General features: G+C 34.4%; 1 protein-coding gene across 1 annotated transcript in view; it reads right to left on the reverse strand.

The window, feature by feature from the left end:
* LOC120631885 overlaps window positions 1–17,980 on the reverse strand; it is a 262,285-nt gene extending 244,305 nt beyond the window's left edge. The window contains exons 1-2 of the mRNA XM_039901547.1: window positions 17,822–17,980; window positions 16,814–16,947 (exon numbers count right to left, since the gene is read on the reverse strand). The gene's annotated coding sequence lies outside the window, so the exon portion shown is untranslated. The remainder of the gene's footprint in view (window positions 1–16,813; window positions 16,948–17,821) is intronic.
* Between the last annotated feature and the right edge of the window lie 1,555 nt (window positions 17,981–19,535).

Genomic DNA, 19,535 nt, shown 5'->3' on the forward strand with positions numbered 1-19,535 from the left:
ATTATGATGACGATGATGTGTTAATTCAGGGTTTAATTTATCCTCATTTCAAATTCCAGTCAATTTGGTTCTGTAGTTTTTGGATGAAAGAGTTACAAACATCCATTAATGCTCTGAACTCTCGCATTTATAATATTAGTAGGATTTGATTAAGTATATGTTTTTATTACATGATTCTAAGGTAATTTTTGGACCTACCAATACAGAAAGCAATGTGTTAAAATAAATTTATTATAGTGAGGTACAATTGATGAATATTTTGGAGGCTTCGACCGTGGTTACAAAGAAGGACTAGACGTGCCGCTAAGTGATTCAGCGTTCCAGTACGGTGTCGCGTGGAAACCGATTAGCAGTAAGGGTTTATGGGCATAAAACTGCTACCCTTACAGTTTAGCCCGGTTCTTAGATAGTCAAGGGCTAACTTGTAGGGGAATAAAAAAAAATAAGGTTCAGTAAGTTCAGCAACATTAAATTACAAATTGCCCCTGGCTGGAAATAGAACGCGGAACCTCCCATTTGAAACAAAAGCGCTCAGTCCCGCGCCAGGGAGTTCTTCAAATTTATAACACGATTCCCAAAGTTATTTTGGACCTACCGATGTGTTGTAAACAATGTGTTGTAACACATTTCCTACAGCAAGGTTACTATACAATAGATAAGTCTCTTAGTAAAGAGGTTAGTACAAAGCACACAGATAAAGACAGAATAATAATTGTAAAATGATGATATTAAAAAGGCTATAAACTATTTCAAAGCTAAACAAACTCTATACTATTCTATTAAATTCATTAATAGGATTCAATTCAGATTTCGATTAAATATCGGTTAAAAAAAAAGGTCACACGAAAGCAAAGCCGCGAGCAAATCCGATAAGCAACATAGATTAAACAAAAATAGATATAGAAGATTTATTGCAGATTAATGAATATTTAAACAAGTTAACTGAAGCTACTATCAGTTGCGTTATTGAATTAATCGACCCGGTAGCTATTACAGACAGCATCGATTTCACATCGATACCGCTTAGTACTCAATTACAAGATAAACGCAGCAGGTATTGAAATTAGGTATATAGTGATTCATATGCAATTTTCTTGGCTGTAGATCTTATGTTAATGTGAACTAGAAATAGTGATATACGATATCGGGATGCCGGTTGATAACTATAGGTTAGGAACTATTAGTTGCTTTATGACTCACTGGCTGTTGCGCGCGTCTTCGTCCGCGTTTATTTGTATTTTTAAAGCATCCCGTAGGGACACTTTATATAGGAGATATGAGGCATTCCATTAAGGTGTAATAAAATATGGGGTAGTTTTTAAAATATTACTTTTCAATTAGGTGTAAGTATCTCAATAAATAACTAAGAATAGTTTTAAGTTGATGACAGCATTTTTTACGCATCAAAAGTGCCATCGATGTGCCTATTTGAATAAAGAAATATTTGACTTTGTCTTTGACTCTTAACGGTTTTGTTTAGGTGTAAGTAGTAATGAAATGTTTAAAACTCGCGATTACTTCTAAATTAAGTGTCCAGTGGGAATTAATTAAAAAGTATATTACTGCTACATAAATTCCTTTCATTTTAATGAAAAAGCTATTTATTAAAATAAGAATAAATACCTACTGTGATACTAATTTAAGCCGACTTAATAAAACTTTAGAACCCAAAAGCTGTCATTACGACTACTATGATAGTTGGATTTAATATTACTATGAAAGATCGTCACGTGATTTTATATTTGCCACGCTTACCTTACTTACGTAATGTAAACTATGCGACTGAATATCATGCTATGAAGGTCAGGGTTTATCTACATAAGACTGTCTTGATACTGCACTCTCGATTTTGTATTGATTAATATTTTATGCGTAAAAATGGCGGCTGAAAATCAAAAATATTTTAATTTTTAATATATTTAGAAATGTGAAGCGGTGGTAGCGGATTGGGTAGAAGCTGGACTTCACTTTCGGGGGGCCTAGTTCGAATCCCAACCTCTAACTTTTCTAAGTTATGTGCGCTTTAAGTAATTAAAATATCACTTGCTTCAACGGTGAAGGAAAACATCGTGAGGAAACCTACGCATTCGTGGGAGTTCTACAATGTTCTACAAGATGTGTTGAGTCCACCAATCCGCACTGGGCCAGCGTGGAGGACTGCGGCCTTAACCCCTCCTCATTGTGGCAGGAGACCCGTTCTCTGTAAAGGTCCGGTAGAAATCAAAATATGCGTGTTTCGTCTTATTAAATAAGTTTTTATTTGAATCGTGTCCAGTAGAGCTTTTTAAATAGTTAGACTAATGATAATGTTGATGATAGCGATGATAATAACAATGAAGCTAAATGATTAAAATAAATCATTCTATAAGTTTTCTTTGTCCAATTAGTTGCAGTGTTCTAAGTGCTTCTTATATAAATACAGAAACAAAAGTGCTCAGCTAAAACTTTCCCACAAAACAAAAACCACGAGAACAATATCTTATAATCTCTATACTTTTACAGTTATTTCCCATTACTTTAAATGTAGGTGGATCATGAAGCATGCCTCTAGTTTAACAAAATAACTCTAAAATGGCTACCAACCGTTATCTCGCTGTACTGGCCCAATTTGTACTAAGTAAACACGTTTTATTGCACCACCATGTATTAGAGGTAATGGTTCCGAATACCATGCAGCTACGAGCTGGTTGCCTATTTAGCTAATTACTGTAGGTCTTGGAATAGCTTTCTCGGTTTGGTCGCTTTCGTCTTCATCGCGGTGATAGCCCAGTGGTTCACTTTCGGGGTGCCGAGTTCAAATCCCACGTACCTCTAACTTTCTATGTTATATGCGTTTTGAACACTTTTGCTGCTTACTTTTTGAACTGCTGTTTGTGTGTGGCGTGTGTGTTTCTGCCTGTAGCAATCGTTCGTTCAAACTAAACGATTTCGATGTAATATATTTTGGTTTAAAAGTGAATCAATCCGAAATGATCTTTGTTTGATAAAAATAGATTCAAAATGGCCGCCGAGACCAAATAAAAAATATACTGTTGCAACACTCATATCGCTATCAAGCCCCAAAGCGTAGCTTGGGTTATGGGTACTTAGATAACTGATGAATATTTTTATGAATAACATACATAAACACTTATAATATACAGATAAACACCCAGCCACTGAAAAGCATTAATGTTCATCACAAAAAAAAATCAAAACCATTTTCGACTTGTGGGATACGGACAGCTTTTGACGCAAAAAGCTGCCACTGCTCCAATCGGCCTTCAATTAAAATATCACTTGCTTCAAAGGTGCAGGAATACAACGTGTAAATGAAAACCAAAATATTACTTCACAGAACTTCAGAGGTACATTTTGTCCTTTCTCTGAGCTTTATCTGTGAAATTGAAACGCTCATAGTTTTGAGTAAACGATTGCCATATTTTAAAAAAGAAACCAGATATAGCCCTAACGTCGCGTGCAAAATTAAAATCGAGTAACTGTCTGTCACTTTATTAGGTAAGCTCCGCGTAAGCGTAGGTACTATGTGCGTGTCGGTATTTTATCTTCAATAGGGTTGTCATAAGTGCACACTTATAATGTTTTGAATTTGTTTGGATAAATAAATGTGCTTCTTTTGATTTCATATTTTTACAGTGTGATTCCTTGTAAAATCTACTTATGAACCCTTCAATTATACGGTATTTCGTATTTATTTATTTAAACATCTTTATTGCGTAGTAAAGGAGAAATTAAAAATATACTTAAACAAAATTAAAAGCAAAAGGCGACCTTATCACTAAAAGTGATCTCTGCCAGGTAACCTTAACGATAGTACACAATAATCCATGAGAGACGGGAAATCGCAATTACAATAAACAATACATAATTTTACGCACTAAAGTACATACTACTAATAACTAATATAATAAATTATTAAAAGAGAAAAATAAAATAATATATATATATATATATATTTAAATACAATAATAAATATTTATATATATTTACTATAGATATATAATCGTAATTCGTAATTTGGTTACACGTTGTATAGCCCAAAGTCAATACAAAAAAAAATTACGTTTACTAACTTGTTCACTGCGCGTAGCATCGGATAGCTAGTTCCAAATAAAAAAAATTAGGATCACGTTCCTAAGCAGCGCGTAAACAAATAATAAAACCGCGATGTAAATTGTAAACCTTAAATTGTAGCAAGGAAGTTCCTATTAACACCGGTTCATTAGCGAGCGTTTTCAATGGGTGGTAGTCAATAAAAACTCACATGAATGGAACAAAACAGAGGCACGCTTAACGTAATTTGTTTTTACAGCTTCAAAGAAATTTACGGTGTTAAGTGATTTTTACATTTTACCATCAAACAATATGGACGCCCCACAAAAGGGCACTTGAAGTGTCTTTCAGTATTTTGTTCGAGTGTGTCATTGTTATTTTGTGTACCGTGTTGGTGTTTGAGTTGCTTTCGATTGTTATTCTATTATGTCACCCTCATTTGGAGTGTCTTTTACAATTCTAACTCTTGTATCCGGTTGGGATGTTTAAAAAAATGTTTAAGTGTTATTGTTTGATGTACTCGTAAGTACTATTCCGTTTATCGAATTTTCTAAGGGATATTATAAATCGAGTGCATAAAAAATTAAATACTGACCACTACTGAGATACTGCAAGTGGTTACGTATTTAACACCATGTGAGAGACTATAAAATCTCGATAAATAAAGTGGTCACTTTCAAGATTTGTAGTCACTAAAATACATGCTTAGTATTTTAATAAACTATATTCAGTAGTTACGATAACTTTAATAAAGTAATAAAACACTTATTCAAAATCAAAGTCATCAAACAATTCTAAATTTATTTATTTTAAGTACTTATTCCTGACGGACTTGACAGTCTATTTGTAGTGACTCTACCACCTGTTTGGACGACTTATACCGAGAAGCCGGCAACAAACTCTTGCAGATACCTCTTTTCACCACCCCTCCTGATTCAAGCCGTTTCTGCAAGTTGACATCCAATTAAGCTAGCTACTAAATTCTTCGCACCCTTTATGTGCCTTATCGACTAATCTGGGTACTGCACATTCTTCCCATATAACAGATTACGTACTTAAAAAAATTAAAAACGTGAAATAACTGTCATTATGCTCGCAATGCGGGTATGCGAACATATGTATTGCTGGTTAGGTATTTTGCATCTTAGACCTGTTAAATCCATATTTTGCATTTTAAGTTTAACCAAAGATGGTATCGTTACCATTCATGAAACCGTTTATAGCATCATTCATGAAATAATCTCCTTTGGCAGATTTTACAATTCCGTTATGTATAATGGTTGAGGGCATTATTTGATCACCATACTATTTTTATTAGTAAAGATTTGAAATATTCTTCGCCCTCAACCTAACTTTTGCATTTTACTCTTGTATGCTTTAACTTAATAGTTTATTTTTCTTTATTCAGTGGAAGTAAGATATAATCATGTTCTAAAGCTAAAGAAAAACACGAGTACGTAGTTTCTTCAACTCTAAAGCACTCTAGTTCGTGACAAGCATTTTAAATCTTCAAGCGAATTACTTGAGACATTTGCTATATTCTTATATGATGTACTGAACCACGGTTCACGCGTGGTTACCTTCATATACTTTGTTAACTTCAACTTTGACTTTATTAAATTACGGGGACGAGAGAAATTCTCTCTGCGAAATATTAAAATATTCCTATTAAAAAGTAGCTGACTCACTTTGCTGGCCTTAATTTTTCCAAAATATACTTAGGATTACTTACATTGAATGCTGTAAGTAATTGTAATGTAAGTAATTGTAATGCTGAAGCGCCATTGCTGTCGATTAGCAGCTGTGCTGTGTTTCGGTCTGAAGGGCGTGGTTGCAGTGGCGTGCACTGGGTTTCTTACCAGGGTAGGCATACAGCTGGAAAATTGCATAAAACGGCAAAATCCTACTCTTCTAACAGTTGTATATACATTTTAGGGTATGCAGTGCTTTTGTTCATGTATGGAGTGCACGCCACCGCGTGGTTGCCGATGTATTTGCAGGCGCATGAGGCTTAACACCTACACCTCAGATTTTTGGACACAGGGCGGCAATTTCAAAAGCCAAAGGTAAAAATATCTTTATTCAAGTAGGCCCATAGGTGGCACTTTTGATGCGTACATAAGAATTACACGGTAGTGAGATGATGGCGATAACCGCATTCGTAAACTTAAAACTAAAGCTACGAGGGTTCCAAACGCGTCCTGGTCTAAGAAGAAGCTTTGAAAGTCGTGTCTCTCGGATACCCTGCGAAGAGTTCCTCTGTTTATCCGTGTATAATGTGGGTTGGTGGGCCATCTGCTTCTTCCATCAATTATTACTATTAAAAAATTACACTGTAGTTGTTAACTAAGCCCACCAACCCACATTGGAGTAGCGTGAAGTATAGCAGCTATATAATAATTCAAAGGTTTATTAAATGATAAAGATCATGACTTTCAGATGAACCTATGTAAACAAGAAAGTACAAAAGAAACTTCAAATGAGTTTAACTTCTCAAAGCATTTATCATACACGCTAAAAGAGTCACCCTCGAAAATATATTATAATACACAAAAGAGATTGACATCGGACAAACTTCGCTCACTGCGGTGACAAAATGGCGAAAAGTTTTTTAATATAATATGTACCAGATACCAGACATAAGGCGATCCTTACCATCCCGGCTATTTTATGACCCAGAGCTTTTCGATCGTATAATTTCTGATTATTACAATTCCGTAGCGGGAGTTATTAATGCATTTTTTATGTTGTAAGAATTATTATGAGTTCAGGAGACGTTAATACATATACTTATCTATTTTGAAACTTTATTTATTTCCGATTCGATATACATTAAGTAGGCACCTATTTATTTCCTATTTTTGGTGGAATTCGTTTTTGTAATTTTAGTGCTCGGTAAATTAGATTCGACTGTTGTATTTAACATTCTCAAGATCTCGGGCTCAATGTCTAACCTTCAATATATTTAATCAAAAAAATAATTCCTTCTATTTTTACCATATAAACGTTTCATAATAAAGCTAAGACTAGGAGTTTGTGTCCTTTGTATTTAAGTACAAATAACCTGATGAAGTGATCTTAAATAAAAATAATTGGGCCTCCGTAAACCATTCATCTTTCTTTCAGCCCTTTTTACTTTCGTTCGGAAAATTCTTTCTTGGGGCTGCACCCCTGCACTCATTAAAAACGAATGCCGTCTCAATATCAAGTGTATTGGTAGGTATAGCAGTTTAAGCTCTGCCTTGAATATCTAAAGAGTAACCGTAATTTTTATACTCTTCTATCTTCTACAGATACCTACAATAGATAAATACTCGTACATATACAACACATAGAAACAATACAATTATACTAGAATTTAAAAATTAACTAAGAGAACTTAGAGGAAAAGCAACTCCGAGTAATTGCAACTCCGGTGATATTATGCAAAATTCAGTCAAAAAATAATAATAATAACTATATAATGCTTATCTTCACTTGCCTGGGTATTATTTACTTATTAATCTTTTATTTTCATCTACATTAAAAAAAAATTTAATATATTAATTACTTTTTCAAAAATCTAGTAGTAGTTTCTAATAGTCAAGCCTATTCGTTTGATAGCCGCCATTTAGTGGCGGCGGCCATCTTGGAACAATTTTCATTAAATACAGCTACGAACATTCTCAACTAATTCACCTTTCAAACAAATCGGTTCATCACAGACACACACAGAGATTCGTCAAACTTATAACCCTTCATTTTTTCGTCGGGGTTTTAAAAAAACCAAAGTATAGCTTATGCCAGAACCTCGTCCACGTTTATTCGGTTATTTAAGGTACCGCAAGAATCGTTCGGTGACCAGAATGACAGCAGCTTTTAAAATTTCGTCAGAATCAAACAGACTTGCTTTCTCATTTATAAAATTATTAGTAGTGATTTGCGCAGAACCAATAAAACAGAATGACATAAGAGCATTATTATGTACACTGTTCTTGCCCAACTATCTTTAGTACTTAATAGTCTTTGAACGTTTATTTATTTTTAAACTACGAGTATTTTAATGACATAGACTTCATAGACAGAAAGAGATCAGTCATTAAAGCCGTAATTACTTATTATTAAACGGCGTTGTGTGGCGTACGTTATTCAATGTGAATAACGTGGGCTTAGATAAATGTCTAGGAGAGTTCAGATAAAAAAAAGAGTGTGTGTAAGGTTTACGAGAGCATTGCATTTCGACGATCTCCCCTGGCGCAGTCTGGCCTTATAAGTTGGAGGAGATTAAAATTTGTATTTTTTGAATTTTATCTGGTCTGGTCTGTTGAAAGCCTTTGGCCGTAGCTACGTACCACTCTACCGACAAAGACGTACCGCCGAGCGATTTAGAGATTTATATGAGTTTAATTTTATAAATTTAAAACGCAAATAAAAAATTTCGGAACCGACAGGATTTGAACCTGCGACTCTCTGGCAATCGCGGCCTGAGCGCTTTCTCCAATTAAGTTACGACTCTCCTACCGTCGATGCCGAAATTAGTATATGCCTTTCACATCAGTCTTATAGAGACTGTATATATGAGTATATGTGTGTGTGTATGATGAGAGTTTAATATTTATAACAATATATTATAGAATACCAACCTCTCATGGGTTACCCGCTATCATCTTAAAATGTATCGCCACTTTACACTAGGTGGGCCAAGGGCGAAGGTGTACGTGAAATAATCAAATTTTTTTATTTATTATTTTTCATTTATTATTTAATATAAGACCACTTTACACCATTCAGTACCTAATAAAATCCAAGCACTCGCTTTTTTCGTCTTGGAAGAGGTAGCTTAATTAGACAGAAATTTGTGCTAAAGCAAGAATGAGTCAAAAAAAGTTTTATTTTAATATTTACAAAAACCACCTTTGGTTAAGTAGGAAATACTACCGCGTTTTCCTTCACCATTGAAGCAAGTGATATTCAATTGCTTAAAACGCACATTACTTAGAAAAAATTGAGATACAGGGATTCGAACTCGACTCCCCGAAAGTGAGGTCAAAGTCCTACCCACTGGGCTATAAGCGCTTCTATATATTATGTAATGACTGCTCACACAAAATGCTTAAAAAATAAAATATTTCTACACGTCTGTGTTCGATTTTTATTGATCTTAATTGTGCTTAATTACTATGATTGCTAATATGAAAATATAAATATATTGAGAAGGAGAATATTAATGCTTTTAAAGTTTCATATGAAGGAAATTTACCAAGCAGTCATTTACTTTATATATTGTTATTATATATGATTTAATCAAGATTATCAAAGGTGTAATCTATTGCACGCCTCAGAACCGAAGGGTATTACTGTCAGTTTACGCACACCGGGTGATTCTCCAACTTAAAATGCCACTTTTTTGTTCTTTATTGCTTTTATAAGTGAATATAAATAGACAAATGTTGAGAAAAAACACAATTTTTAACACTCATGATATTTTTAAATCTCTTTTTATTATTTAAACTATTTAAAAATTAATGTCGTGTTGTGTAATCTTGTGGTCACGATAACGAGCGAAATACTTCACTTATCGAATTTGTTTTTTTTTATAGGCTTCCATATTTTGAGGAATAAAAGCCTGTTACTTTGCACGGTATAATTAGATGTAGTTTAATTGTTATTTGCAAATAATCTCAATTTGATTGTAATGAATGAGATTATGAGGCGTGATCTTTTGGATTTCCAACTATTTTTTAATATATCCACATCATAATTTCGGCTTTGATGATGATGATATATTAAAACAATAGAATACAACTATGATAAACTCACTGCTGAATATAAGCCTTTCTCAAGAAGCCATTACACCCAGTCTTCAGCCTTCCTTATCCACCCACTCCCCGCCACTCTCTTTATGTCGTAAGTCCATCGTGCTGATGGGAGTCCAACACTACGCTTGCTTGTTCGTAGTCTCCTCTCTAGAACGTTCCTAATACAACGGCCATCGCAAGTATGACAAGCATGGCCTGCCCATTTCCATCTCATCTTGCTGATAGTTTGGCCTTTGTCAATGACTTCCGACTCCCGCGGATCTCTTCGTTTCTAACTCTATTCTTCAGGGAAACTACCAACATAGCCCACTCCATAGCTCGATGAGTGATTTTTCGTTTTTAGTATAATATCGTCATGACCATCATATCAACACCACGCCCACGCCACGCCACATAAGCCACGGGTCTCTACCCACAATGAGAAGGGGTTAAGGCTGTAGTCCACCACGCTGGCCCAGTGTGGATTGGTGGACACCGCTCACCTTTGAGAACATTATGGTGAACTCTCGGGCATGCAGGTTTCCCAAAGATGTTTCCTTCACCGTTGAAGCTTGTGATATTTTATTTCGTTAAAACGTATATAACCTATAAAAGTTAGAGGTGCGTTTTCGGATTCGAACTCGGCCCCCTGAAAGTTAAGTCAGAGTCCTACCCATTGGGCTATTACCGTTTCAGTCCTACCCACGCTTTTCGAATACAAAGTATAACTTTGTAGTTACCTACGAAATAAGAATTTAAAAATACCCGACTTTCAAAAGTGTACCTACATTATTCTACTATTCAAGCCATTTCACTGGATACCCATATTTAGGGAGTTGAAATAAAAATTGGTAAATCCGTTCTGGAGCCAGGATGCCACAGACCGACAAACACGCACACTCAGACACAAACACGCAGACACGTCAAACTCATAACACCCCGTAGTTTTTGCGTCCAGAGTTAAAAATAAACAAAAGGAAAACTGTGCGCTTAGCCTCACAAAAAGTCTCATTCAATATTTGTCCAATAAATCACTCGTATGATCAATTTTCAAAACGGAAGTTTAAACTGAGCGGAGGGACAAGAACTACGTAAGAACTGCTAGTAGGTATAACATCGTTGACAACTTTCAAAGTAGTTATTATTGTAGGGGTATTTTACGTATCTTTTGAAAGTTTCAAAGCTTTAGGAACGTACCAAGTGTTCGTTTGAGTGCCGTAATCGGTACTGCTATAATACTTGATTCGAACCTTGAAAGTATTATGGAACATTAAAAAATTACTCATCGTCCCATTACCAGCCTACTACTGGCGTTGGTCTCTTCTCAGAATGAGAAGTCTACCACGCTGGCTAAGTGCGCATTGGTACACACCATTGAGAACATTATGGAGAACTCTCAGGCGTGCAGGTTTCCTCACGACGTTTTCCTTCACCGTTGAAGCAAGTGATATTCAAATGCTTTAAACGCACATAACTCCGACAAGTTAGAGGTGCGTACCGGAGATCGAACTTGACTCCATCGACTGGGAAGCCAAAGCCACTACCACCACCGCTTGAAAAATTAACTCCAAAATTTTAATTTACCTTACAATCTAAAAAACACGTTCATTTGATAGCCTTTTTTAGTTCGGTTAAGAATAGTTTTTATTTATTACAAAACACAATTTCCGATGTTCAAACCAAAGTCTTCACAATCATCTGTAGCCAACAGAATTTAATAACGCCCTATCATGCTATTCCGTAGTGGAAGATCAAAGAATTAAAAATAGACCAAGTTTACCTTAAACTTTGGATAATAATAAACGTTTTCGTAATTGAACTGGCGTATAAACAACTGCTCAGAATCTGTAATACTCTACCGAACGCAAGCAATTTTGATTCTAAGCATAATTAACTAAAGAACTATATTTGCGTGTATCTATTGCTAAATAATGCGCTTTAGTAGTTATGTTTTACTAGGAGAATACATTAAAGCCATTGTTCAGAGATGTTGGGATTCAAAACTCTACTCCTCGATCTATGAAATCAATACCATTAGTTACAAATTAAATATTTAACTTGATACAGGACATAAGCGCTGATTTTTTATTTTGAACCAGATATTGAAGACGAATATATGAAAAATATGAGCGATCAAGAGATACATTTAGAATCTACAATAACTGTATCTACAAGTACAAAGTGGTAAACAAAGTAATTAATTTATCAAACCCTTTCCCCAGACCATTAACTGCTGGATCGCCCTAATGAGGGAAATAGTCCTCGACCAGTCTCAGCATCATTATCTCCGGACAAGGCATTATCTATTCAAACAGGCGATGGCAAATGTCACCTTTATCGAGCAGCTATTCAGCCTACTGCAGACAAAAATGAATCTTAAAACAATGACCATAAAGGTAACAACGTAGTGAAGATAACGAATATACGTGTGGTCTTCTATACAGTTCGAGATGCAACACCTAGAACAGGAAATAATTTTAAGATGATACAATTAGGAACGTTTTATAACCTTAAAATTAAACGTATTTAAAGGAAAAACTACTCGCTATTAAAGCTATAATTACATCAAGGTATAATTTATTTATTTAATTATGGTAACCAAGTTATTTGATGCTTAATATATCGTAGTACACTTTTTATCGAACTCAAATTTGCATTAGTATTTTGTTACGACAGAATTACTCGTTATAATAATTTTTCCATTGGTAAAAAATATAATCCTTATACTTTTAATCTGCAATTTAGGAAAACTAAAATTATTTTCTTTTATTTTCATTACAGTAAATTTACTTTGAATCTAATTCAAAAGGAATAAAAACAGGTCAAACATAATATATAAACACTTGAATTAGGTGAGTTTTAGAAAAATAACGAAAGCAGAAATCCAGAGACCGAGATGTATAATGTACATTCCTATAAGAGTTTCCATTAAATTTAGTATTTTGTCAAAGGCAAAGAACATAAAAGTTTGTTGAGAACATTCCCATCAGTTTAGCATGGACATTTAACATCCTTACAAAGTCATTTGATAAGCTAAGATGGAATTTATGCAAAGAAATGGTAAACATTTTGCAAACTTGCATCCCGAGTGTCTTACAGCATCCAAATGAGATTCGTTTCAGCCATTACCAAGTTGAAATACTTTGAGATTTATATGGAGTTAGTTTGTGGAGTCGTGCTAGATCTTTCACTTAGGATAAATGTAGGGACACGTTGTGAATAACATTAAGGGTGTTCGCGCACTTAGTAGACGAAGACTACCGGCCGCATATTGGATGAATGCAGACGTTACAATCCGCAGAAACAGGAAAATATTCACAGTGCAATACATAATTTCTTGTTTTTCTATTTTGCTAACTTGACTTAGCAATTATTCATTGTAAAGTCAACATCTTCTGATACCCATGTGTTGGAGCGAGTCGTGCGTAGAGAGAACAGAAGATCTGCTTGGTGTGGAGTTTAAAGATTGAAGGAATAAAAAAATGGCACCGTATATATTTTCCTGGTATTCTTGCCATGTATTCTGGCTGCATATTGGTACAGGCTGCCATCAAAATAAGACTTCAAGAAAATTCAAGAACAATACAATCAGATGTGAAACCAATTAAAAGAAAAGTAAAATGGATGTTTATTGCCGTATGAAATACTATTTACTTTTTCCCCTGTCAAAAAAATACATTAACCAGGGCTTTTTTGTAATTTATTCTTATCTCAACACGTGCATTAGTTCCAAATTCAATTAGTCAAAAAATATTTAAAGCGACTCAAACTTTAAAGGCATTGACAATCCAGTGAGTTCTAAAAAAGGTTGTGCATCAATTGCTAGATAAATTTGACGAATCGCTGAGATATTAACTATTTGATATACTTTATACGATATACTTTTATTACAATTTTGACAGCTTTTAACCATTATAAGCTTTAATTTATGTCCACCATTCTGAATAAGACAATGATTACCTTTATAAAAAAACAAAAAGTAAGTTTGATAAAACAGCATCAATTAAGAATTGCCAGTTTTGTTATACAATTTGAAGGAAATATAGTCCTAAATAATGCTTATCAAATTATATCTATTTCAATCAAGGTGTATAAACATATGTTAAGACCAAACCAATTAAGTCCAGACATGTCACATCTGCTGTACCTACTATCAAATAATGTTTTATTTTATAGTAATAATTGGCCTGAACCTGATGGTAACTGAAAACGCCTATAAACAAAGCAACACTTCGCAGGGCAAGTCCTGCAAAGCGCCGCCCTGTGTACATCAATCTGAATGTCTCGTGTGCCTATGTACGACACATAGTACTCCCTAGACGAGCTCTGTCACAAAAACCTATACTACTGGTAAATATGTATAATTGTCATTACCTAATACAAAAGTAAATATGTAATTCATAAAGTGTGCAATTACGAATTTATAAGATAATGACGCTAATGTGTTGATCGCGTACCATGTATTACCTAGTATAATACCAATGTTTACAACACAATTGCAAGAAAGAAATCTAATGAAAAATTAATTTTGCCTTAACAATACGTGAAAGAATTACTATTTGTCTACTAGTGTGCGAACACCTTAATTTGTTTATAACTATTCAAACTTGCTCAGATATCTGATTACTTCACTTCGGACAGAGTTCAAATCCGATACTGAAATACGTGAATTATTATTGGCCGGAGAAGTCTATATTGGAAACAACAAACCTTGTTTGGTAATCGAATACCAGATTGTTTGTATAAGGCAACGATTCCTTTTGGAACTGTCATTTTATCTCCAGTTTCAGTACCAATTTGAATATTTTTCTCATTAGAGTGCACTATCTAATTAGAATTGTATCGATTACTTGGAAGTTCAATATTTATTAGTTTACCAACTCGATTGGATTCATTATTTTATTTTATCAAAGATTAAATAAATAAAATTATGGATATAATAGACATTGTTTATTTTAGGCTCTCGTACGAGTGAATATATTTCAAATATTATATTTTATAAAGTTATTATAAAAAGGCATTAATTTTTCATCTCGTTGGCATACTCAAAAGCATGAGATAATACAATCAAGCTAAAAACTAGTTATACAAATAGCCCCATTATAAACGTTTATGAATCGTAAACATTTCTATGCAATGAAATTGATAATTCCTAACTACACTCGTTAGGTAACTCTGAACTAGCTATGAGGGTTCCGAGCGCTCACAAATATAAAAATACTTTTGATAAATCGCGTTTTTAGGTAATACTAATGTTCGCTCTTATTGCTTGAACTAGACTATGCTATCTTCAAATTAAAAAGAAAATATGGCTACATTTTGTGTTTATAATTTTGTATCAACTAAACAGAATTCTCTCTGAACCGATAAAAATAAATCATAGTAGACAGCCCTGCCAGTGTCTTGAAAAATTGTCTACACAAAAATTCTTTAAATAAAAGCATTGCCCTCCAAGCTCCCTCAGAAGCCTACAGTGTAGGCCTCTGTTATTTATTTTTCATTTTTCATCCTCGAAACTCTAATGTTCTTTAATGAAAAGAAGCCGATACGGCCACATTTTTTTTTCCAACTTGATTCTCCTCCGCGATGTTTCATTTCAAGATGGCTGCCTCATTATCTATGGTTCAATGGTTTTAGGGAAGTGTTTATGTATTTTGAGAGATATAACCTTCAATATTTTTGATATAACCATGATGTTATATTTGTAGGTTGTATAAGATTATTTATTTCCCAGGCAATTACGCACCAAATTGAGAACTTCCTCTTTTTTAAAGTCCTTTAAAGATTACTGAATCCAATTATCAAATAATGCAGTCTGGGAATCGGACAGCTTGGTTGTTGACTCTTTGTCTGCTTCTACGTATTTAGGATTAGGATTAGAGCCAATTGAGAAATTTTTAATGTCACTACTTCAATTGATGAGGCATTACAAATTTTCATACAATAAAATGATGAGTTTGATAGAATGATCTTACTTAATTATTTCTACAAACTCTTAATTTTCCACATATACAACAACACTACAAAATGTACCTATTTCGAAAGCAATTTCTATTACAAACTTATGTTTGGACCATTTGTCAGTTACAAGAATGTTAGTCGAGCATGTATGCAGTGGCATCTGCCTACATATTTAGTGAAGAGTAAAGTTGAAAAGCAAGTGGATATTCAAAATGATTTATCTGCTTGGTATGTGGAGCTTTTTTATCATATCGGTGAAGATAAAATAATATTTGTAGATCGTTCGAATTCTGGTTGGAATTAATGAAAGACGTAAGTACTCTTAGAGATCATTTTATGGGATAACTACCAGTCTTTTGAGAATACTTCTGTTTGGGATAAACGTTTTCCTTTCAAATTATACACACGTCAGAGATAAATATTATTAAAGTTGGATGAATAAGTTATTGGATGCTTACGCAAATAAACTAGATAATAGATAGACAGCGTTTATGGCAATTATGGTACAATATTAATAAGGACTTCCCCCATTTTTAAACTAAACAAATGTTTCTGCGTATCCTTTTTTATTTTATGGTAATAATGAAATATATCACCTAAAACTGCTCTTTTCCAAGTAACTGCGCTATTAAGGTAGAACAATATCGTATCGCGTTCAAGTCCATGTTTGTAAGTATAAGTTTTTTAGTGCGCTATTGTAAAGGGGAACATATTAAATAGGATTATGTGAGTATAACATATTATTGATTATAACACGAAGGAGGAAGGTACGATCCCTCTAATAGTTTTAATTGCCATGTTATAATTGTAAACAAACAGAATAGATACAAAAGCTGTTTATAAATAATGAGAATTATAATAGCATTTGTAACAAGTCAAGCAGCAATACAAAGTGGTGTCGCGGAACGTGACTTTAGCGAAAATGGAAATGTTTCTTTTAAAAATCTCTTATGAATACGAGAGGCATTAACATAAACGGAATAAAGAAAATAGCACCGTAGCAAAAAATTTGTTTAACTTACTTCACAGCTTATTATCTCCTCAGCCGGAAATTCAGATGTTCTCAACTTTATATCACTCACTTTATCTTAAACACTCTCTGTTTTGGTTGAAGCCAAAACTCATGCTAATTCAATTATTGTCTTTTTTATTGTTGCTGTGAACAGCGAAATTTGGTATTAGAATCAAACGCCACAGGTTTGCTGGTCCCACGATGCGTGGGCCGAATGAGAACATTTGATGTACGGTGAAATTTGACTCCCCGTGGGTTAACTATGAAAGTAATGATGGTAAAACACTACACAAAACTAATGAGCTGACCGCAACGGATCATTAACCAATAACCGTTACGAAAGTTCAATTGATATTGTGTCTGCGCTCTTCCGTTAATTGATTTTTGTAAACATTGACTTTATTGTTCAATTCCCGGATATTGTTTTGGAAGCGATAAAAACTGTGTCCGAATAACAAACAATAGTCTATTGTACAGGTCCCATTAGATTAATTACTTTATCAAAAACTTTTTGTTTATTATCTATTATTTACTAAAATGTGTTGATTTTAACTATAGTTTTAAGAATATGAATGAGTTTGTAATATTAAGCTAATATACATTGTTATGATTATTCAAGATCAGCTATTAAAGTACTATTTCCTTCTTATTGGATTCTATTAACAATTTAATCAACTTCACCGTCATTCCAAAGTTCCGTAAAGCAAAAGCCATTTCCCAGCTAATATCGTATTCCACATTTACTAAATGTATCACAAAGTCATAATACTCGGTTAAAACTAAATCATTTCACGTTTCCGTTCTAAAGTTACATTTGTGAGTTCCCTCCCGATCCATTAAACGTTGTCAGACGTCAACAAAGTCGGCAACATCTTATATTACCGTTCGACTGATGTATGTTTATTTTGATTGAAACAAACAAATCTAATCAAAACCACATCCGTTTCATATGAATACTTTTTCCATACGAAGGACCATCAAACCGCAGCACTTTTACGAAATTTTACGTTTGAAATACCTCTGTCCTAAGCACTTGAGTATCTCACAGCACTGATAGCAATCCGTTGTGATATGAGTCAGGTTTTTAGGGCACACTATCTGGGAACAAACATCCCTATGCAAATAATACGACGCATCAGTTGCGATGTTTCGAGCGCGGGAGAAGCGGCCGGCAGCAACACGGTTCCTCTGACGGCCGGAAAGCGACTGACTGAAAATTATGTTTAGCAGCGGGCCACACCGGCTATTGCATCCGAGTATAAACGAAAATGGCCGAATGTAATTTTGAAGTGTGAATGAAATGGATGAAGGATGGTTCTGGGATGAGGGAGACGGTTGCGCAGGTAGGGTGGGAGACTGCATCGAGGATAGGGGTTTTGTCTGCACAGGTTAGAGAATAGAGATGAAGTGCATTTGTTTGCTAAACGTAGTAAAGGTGCCGCTTGAGGGCGTAAAAATTTTCAACAGACGTAAAAAGCAAAAGGTATCTATGCCATTTATCTTCCGGACGTTGACATAGAGAGACTTTTCTTACTTAGATGGTAAAGTAACTGAAAGCATATGAAGTACGTAAGTATCCACGTTAAATAGTTTGCTATTATCACAAACCAAAGAATAAACTTCGTTAATAAAAATAAAGACAAAATTGTGCGTCATTTGATTTTTTATTAAAAATATTATTACATTCTTTATCAGTATTTTAGCCTACATTAGGGTACTTTTGTTTTACTAGTCTTATTATAAAAGTGTTACTTTACTATTAAAACTAAATTTTTTGAATATACGTACTAGTTTTGGCATATTTCATCATCATCACCTCACTCCAATGGTAGTGGGACGTTGCTGACATTGATACAGACTACATATTATGGTCTTATAGCCTATGCTGTAGAAATCTCTCCCTCCCATGATGTTTATACGTCATCATCATCATCATAGTATCATCATAAACAAGGAATTTCATCTGGAATCACGATAGAGCTACTGCTGAATTTATTTACAGGCATATTCTTGGTTTAATCTGGTTTCCAAACCAGGAGTGTTTTTTTTATATCGACCCATTACCCATTACTTGCCCTGGTTCACGGATCTCCTCCCACAAGGAGAACGGTTCCACCACACTGACCCAGTGTCGATTGCTGGAATGCAGACGCCTTCGAAAACATAATGGAGAACTCTGATGCCGGTTTCCTTACGATGTTTTTCCTTCACCGTTAAAGGAAATAATATCTTGGCCGGCAATAAGTTTATAATGGAGATGTCGAATGCATTAAAAATCGTGAAATCCAGTATTTGAAAAGCATAGTAAGTTAAAGCCCTTAGTACTTCTATTCTATTATAGAGAAAGCCCGGGCCCAAGTGTAGGAGGCTGAAAGGCTAAAGCAGATAACGAATTTTCTCTACCTTCATATAAAGTAGCAGAACAATACATATGGAAGTAGTAATTCAATTTACTTTCAAACAGCCGTCATAGTGATTGCTTGTCATCAAATTTGTGTCAATTGTACGTCAATTGGCGATACGGAATTATCTAATTGTCTTCCATTTGTCATCGCTCTCCGATAAATTGATGGGATATTACCCGCCATTCAAATAAATTTGACACAATTCAATTATCCTCAACCCTAAATTGGTTTATGGTTGCAACACGATAGAGTCGACACACTATTTATTTATTGTCTCATCACACATAGTATATACCACTGGTCTTGATTTAAAGGTGTAAGCTTAAA

Source organism: Pararge aegeria, chromosome 19 (assembly GCF_905163445.1).
Source record: "Pararge aegeria chromosome 19, ilParAegt1.1, whole genome shotgun sequence".
NCBI classification, from domain to species: Eukaryota; Metazoa; Arthropoda; class Insecta; order Lepidoptera; family Nymphalidae; genus Pararge; species Pararge aegeria.